Genomic DNA, 6,639 nt, shown 5'->3' with positions numbered 1-6,639 from the left:
TTGTGCACCCCACTGTTTCCACATCTGATTTTCATCATATTCATTATAGAATCCCAGGACTATAGTAAAAGGTCACTCATATATGCTCTCCTATGGCTCTGTTTGTTGGGGGCTATATTGGCTTGTTTTCAAATAATTAAATTGGACAAGTATTATATTCTCAGACTTTTTAGTTTTTTAAGTCAAGTTTATTATTTGTTACTAGTTAACTGCTTCTTTTACAGATTAAAACATTCTCCATGCACAGGTATAACATTTGTATATAAAATAAATAATTAGATTGAAAGCAGAATAATACATTGATTTAAACTTCTTTTTCAGTATTTTGTTCAAGGTCAGCTGAATAGTATTTCTTGCTAAAATAAGTATTCACCAATAAACAAATTACTCCCCCCTTCACCACCACCCCAAAAAATATATAAAAAATAAAAATAAAATGGCATTTTGCATAAAGGCATAATTCTGCCTTGCTGATGTGACCCTGAGAATTTGCCTTTCTCACTGCCTGATCTCTGCTCATGTTAGAGATATCTCAAATTGAATTTGAGATATCCTTGAAAGGCATTTGAGATATGTATTTTAAACTCCAATTCTAGATTTCTTGAAATAGACAGGAAGTCCATCCAAATAATATGGCATTTTCACAGGAAGTCAATTTCGAGATACTAGGTGGCACTGCTACTGATATTCAGGAAGGGACCATAACTGCTGAGCCTCGGACAGAGTGGCTCCCTGCCACTCAAGGTGATGATCCTAAAACTGAGAGAAAGGAAAAGAAGAAGCACTGTGGAGGCTGCTGTTATGTGGCCCTGTGGAGAGCTCTGGAGACACAGGAAGGAAGGGAGAGGAAGACGGATGATGGACCATAGATTAAGATGTCAAAGTGACTTGCTGTCATCAAGCATCAGCTTGTCTCCTCTGGTGGACTGCATTCTCCCGGAATTATTATGTTTTTCTTAACAGATACACAAACCCAGGGAGACTAACACTTGTCACATATATATATAGTTAAATCACAAAATCAGTACACTAAGGAGCTGGGCTAGTTCCTGCTCACAGGGACCAACATCCAAAAGGCAGGGAAGACCAGGGCAACTACAGTGGACACAGCAATGGAAACACCCTCATGAGCATCCAAACTTTCAATACAGAACTTCAGACTTTTTATAAAATACAAATATAGTAGTTACAGTACTGAACCTTCAAGTGTATATTAATTAGATGTGGATGGACCACTTGCTTGAATTCATTAGGACTTCCAGAATGTAATTGAATTGATAACAGTGCAAGATTGATATTGACATTATATTTGTGTCTTCCTGTCCTCGAGCCATGGAGGAGTCACACAGAGGAGCAGGAATGAAGTTCAGTTAACCTGTAAGATGAAAACATAAAGCAAACATTGTTTACCGAGCATTTTATAAATATGCAGCTGTAGTATTCCCATCCCTCCTTCGAAATATTGGTATTCTGTGATTCTTTTAATATTTATTCACTTCATATCGTTAATTAAACAATTTGTCAATGGTTTCTTTTCAACGATTTCCATAGAATGGCATTTCACAACATTGCACATTTGATTGACAACCCCTTTGCTAATACAGTTCAAAACACAGGAGTCATTAGTTTGCTCTAGGAAGACAGACGCACATATATTGTTTTGCCCCATTGATGAATACTGGAGGTTTTCAAGCTTCCTTTCAGTCAGACTTGCTTTGAATAGTTAAACAATTGGCGACAGCTGTTAAAAAGTCAGGGTATATCGACCTGTATAGACTATGTAAATAAAGCTTGAATTTGATGCTTGGCAAGGCCTATGTGTGTTGGTGTTGTGCTGTGGGAGGAGGGGTCTTCTTTGTATATTGCATCATTGTTTTGTTCTAGAGTGTTCTGGGTGTCAGAACCATTCAGGACACTTTGTGTTTGTCTGTGCAGCCGGGGGGGCCTAGTCAGGAGTGTGTGTGCAGGGTTATCTGGTTGTCCATGCTTACACTTGGCTGGCACAGCTATCAGGTGACTCTGCTAACTACATTACTGCTCTTTCTGACTCAACACTATTTTATGTAATTTATTAGATCACTTAGCATCCCATTAAACCATGCAACACACACATAATTCAGCTGAATGTGCATTATTGCGACTCATCACATCACATTCACAATGACTTACTTTACGTTGTCTCACCAGATCAGCTTCATTTCCTATTTAATTGTCTTCAGTTTAATCAGATCGTCAGTGGCCTGAATTGAAGGAAGACAACATGATTTACATTGTCAGGAACATCTGCAGACATTGATGATGCCACCTGGCACTTTTACTTACCCACGCTGACATTTCTGCATATGATCACCTTTTTGTGTCTTTTTTTTTTACCATTCCCTGCTTCCTACACAAGATGCACACTTAGCATTTCCTTAGCTGCTTAAAGCAAACACCTGTCACAGCCACGGCAGTCAGGACAAGCATAAACAATGTCAATGTCTTTATCTCGCTGATATGTAATTTATTTTATTTGGGGTTTAAATGATTTGGGGAAATAACGTGGGACATTATAACATTCCTCTCAATTAAAATGCAAGCACGGGTGTTAATGTATAACAGAAAATACCTCTGAGCTTATCTCAGTCTAATAGGATAATGAGCTGTCATTCACTTTCAAATTGCAGATATCATGGCACTGTAATGCAGAATACATGCCACATCTGCCAAGACAGGATGTCACTGCTATTTAAACTGCTTCTAATATCATATATACATGAATATATTATCAGTATTGTTGTTGCCATTGTTGTTATTATTATTATTTCCCAGATCTCTTTTGTTAGTGTGTCATTGTGTCTATAGATGTGATCCAAAAGACCCCAAAAGTGTAAAAATTAATTAAATAAATACATTAATGGAGGAAATTAGTTGAAATGGTAATTGACCTTCAGCATTAAAGAAACCTAAATATTCAAACTCATTTTCTACAGCTTGAAGTAGTGAGGGGAAACCAAACCCTAATTAAATGAATATACAATATGTGTATAAACATGCAGAAAGTAAGATTAAAACAAAATAATGAAATAAAGAAACAGAAAGTTATTTGAGAAGAAGCACTCCAGTGATTCAGGGGGATATAAAATGGTAGTACAAAATGGTATATAAAATGGCCTTCAGCTCAATAATGAATAACAAATGTAATGTCATCGGTATCCTCTTTAAGAAAATGTACTCAGGGAAAATACATCTTGTATTCAACTAAAGAATATTGTATTATACTGCGGTACATTCTATCCTTTTCATTCTTTCCTCTTCTTTTTTAAATCTCCCCACCAGCCTTGGCTTGTCACTGGATGACGATGTGCATGAAATGCGGGGAAATAGCTGGCTGGCTCTGCTATTTCAGCTAGCTGGTAATATGCCAGATCCTTTTACTAGGGAGTGAAACATATCCTAGATTGTCCTTTTCGTCATTGAAAGAGGCCTGTTTGCCTACAGGCAAGAACACATGCATCCATAGTCCTTAAGTCTGCCTTCTGTGTCTTGTACAATATAGCCTAAGGTAGACGCACAACCTGATTTTCTTGTGTTGCTCTTGTTCCAGGGACAACAAAAAGTTATCCCTGGCAGAACATCCTCTTAACCGATAAATGTTAAGAATACTGAAATCATGGTTGTGATATCACAAAACAATAAGCACAATACAGTGGTGGTTTACAGACTGTATGTACATTCTAGAACAACATTAATATTCTAAAATCAGTAATATGGTATTTTACCCTAGACACCAACACACACAACACGGTATGTGATTATCCAAGATTATTTGCAGCATCTGCACAGCATGAATTTTGATGGACAACAGTAGAGCTGAATCAGTACATTTACATGGCAGACATATTCAGAATTCTAAGTATTCTGAATATAAGATGTTGGCAGAATATATATAGAATTGTTTACATAGATGGGAATTCATGGTATTATATAAGTGTGTGCAGCTCCCTTCCCTTCCCTTGCCTTCAAACCTTTAGAGCAGTGAAAGTGAGTTTGAAGTTCACCTGGATACATTTTTTGAGAGCTACAGCTTTTGTAGCCTAACATCTGACAATAGACACATTATACATTTGCTTTTCAGATAAGGATTTTAGTATTTTGGGATTTTTGGGATTAAATCAAAACTTTGACCCACCCGCTAATAGAAAACTACAGAACTCAGTAGCGGCTGCATTTTCAGTTAGATGCCACTTTCTTCTAATCAGAAATGTAACCGCTATGATGTACAGGTTTGTAGTTTGCTATTAGCGGGTGGGTCAAAGTTTTGATTTAATCCGGCCCTTTGTCTTTATTATGTATTTAACTAGTTGTCTAACACCATATATTTCATAACATTATTTGGAAATAATGCTAGAAAAAAAATCACTACAAAGAATCTCACTGAGAGTTTCTTGTCCAACCACTGGGAGGTCTGTGTTGGTCCTTTAACTTGTTTAACTAAAGTTCTCCACATTCTGTTAAACGTGCAACATGTTCACATCTGCGTCATGTGCCTGGTGTGGGTCCGTGAACCACCTACAGTGACTATGTGTGATGCAGCAAGGAGCCCACCCAAAGGAGTCAATCCACTCCTGAACAATGAGTAATTCATTTAAGGCCTGACTACAACATTGTTCTAGTGACTGATAATATCTCCTCACCAAAGCTCTCCCTCGTGTCCGGAATACAGTGGAACTTGAATTCCAGCCTTCAGAGAACAAAAGGAAGTGGGCCTTCCGTGCAAGGTTCGGTATCAAAGGAAATGTTCATTGTGAACAAGCAAGTAGAAGCTCTCATTTACATATTTAAACAAAAAGGTTGAGAGAAAATTTACATTAATGTTTGCTTAGAACAATTCAACATGTACGTTAAATAAGCAAATGTAATCTACCCATCCCTGATCACTCTATCATGAGGAAATTGCGTCTTAAACTGCATTCCCTGCACACAATTTGTCTTATTCTATTCCTTTGGTCATTTGTATGAAGGTTTTTTGGAACATAGTATTATTATATAATGATTAAATACAAATCCTTAAATATTGCCAGCACTTTAAATGGACAATGAATTTAAGCCAACAAACTTGTCTTTGTGACTGGAAGGCATAATTAATTATCATTAAATATGGCAATCTGACATTGACTGAAAATTAAATCACTGTAACACAGATACATCAGTATTTCAATACATTATGCAGCATAATTAAGACAAATACTAACATGCATCAATTCATGTCGTTACAAATATCTTGAAACAATAGGAAATCTTTGACCACAGCATTTTGTTACTGAGTTGTTAAACACTTTGTACAATTGGCATTGTAATGAATGTGACTAAAAACACGTAGCTATAGCTGACCCCAACATACCTACTGCCCTGATAAACTATTTTGGTGTAGTGGTACTGATTGTGTTTTGAAGAAGCCATTAAAGCCCATGAGCAATCAGACCATCAGCTTTGCAAAATATATATTTATTTATTATTACAGATCATAGGCATAATTTACGGGTGCTGGGGGACGTCTCCCCCAATTTTTGAAATTAAAATACCATCCTTGCAAGCATAAGGAAACCATTAGGTATATCAGAAAAATGTTATAACTTTTAGTCATGGTAGTTTACTTACCTTTTGCAACCGTTTGTGTGTTTCTAAATATAGTTTTGTGTTCTAAGTTATTAAATGCAATGCACATTGACATTTTCACCTTTTCCATTGTTACCACCACCTCTTTATCTTTATATTTTGCCAGTTGGATGGGCATTCATCCCAAATGTGTTTTAACTTGAAATGTCTGGCCATGGGTGTGCTGTCGCCAAAACCATAATAACGGAATTAGTTCTAGGGAGGTGGGATCCTACTGTGCGTACCAAAGAATATGAAGACACAATAATAATTATAATAATTATACAGCCCTGCCTTTTCCTTTCCTTTTATAGAAGTGAATCTGCACAGCTTTAAACTTACAAACAAAGCTTCCTGAGAGGAGGAAGAGTTATTCATGCAGGCTGGAGCCAAAACCCCAGTGCTGATAGACCGCGAGTGAACTCCATTCATTATCAGCTATAATTGCTTCCTGTGCAAAAGTCAGCTGCTTCCACACAATAATGAAGTTGTTACCCTCCTGGCGCCATACCAAGGTCACAGTCTTCCCTTTGTTATCCCTCACCTGATGGTAAAGCCATGTACTTTTACTGGAGATCCCTACGGACTGACGCTTTTGCTCAGAGCAGTTCAATATAATATATATATAATATACTATGGTCCATTACATTGCACCACATTATTATTACAACAAGAATATGATTGCCACACTTAACTATAAAGGTTCAACCTGCCTACATATTCTACAGTTTTATTTTGGGTTATTATTTCAATTCTAGTCTTCCATTCTCTCAATTCTGCATGGATGTGTCCCCGTTTGTAAGAGGCTTTTGTGTGAAAGCAGAAGACGGAGCCAGTCTCAGATTGTAAAACTTTATACATTCTGTGAAATTATTTTAACGAGTGTTAGAATCAAAAGGGCCAGCATTAAACCTCCAGCTAACAGCACTGTCAACTGTTATAAAGGCAACTGAGAATATAATGAACACAGCAAATCTTTCTGAAAGAGTTTCTGAAAAGCTC

The 6,639-nt window shown here is 36.9% G+C and overlaps 1 long non-coding RNA gene across 1 annotated transcript; it reads right to left on the bottom strand.

Moving 5' to 3' along the window:
• Positions 1–241: 241 nt before the first annotated feature.
• On the bottom strand, positions 242–5,708 carry LOC136759975 (uncharacterized). Its single transcript, XR_010820137.1, has 3 exons — positions 5,641–5,708; positions 2,170–2,240; positions 242–1,375 (listed from the first exon to the last, which is right to left on the bottom strand). It is a non-coding gene; the product is annotated as an uncharacterized LOC136759975 (long non-coding RNA).
• Between the last annotated feature and the right edge of the window lie 931 nt (positions 5,709–6,639).

Source organism: Amia ocellicauda, chromosome 1 (genome assembly GCF_036373705.1).
Source record: "Amia ocellicauda isolate fAmiCal2 chromosome 1, fAmiCal2.hap1, whole genome shotgun sequence".
NCBI classification, from domain to species: domain Eukaryota; kingdom Metazoa; phylum Chordata; class Actinopteri; order Amiiformes; family Amiidae; genus Amia; species Amia ocellicauda.
The sequence above is the reverse complement of the archived record's forward strand: the minus strand, read 5'-3'. Positions and strand labels throughout refer to the sequence as shown.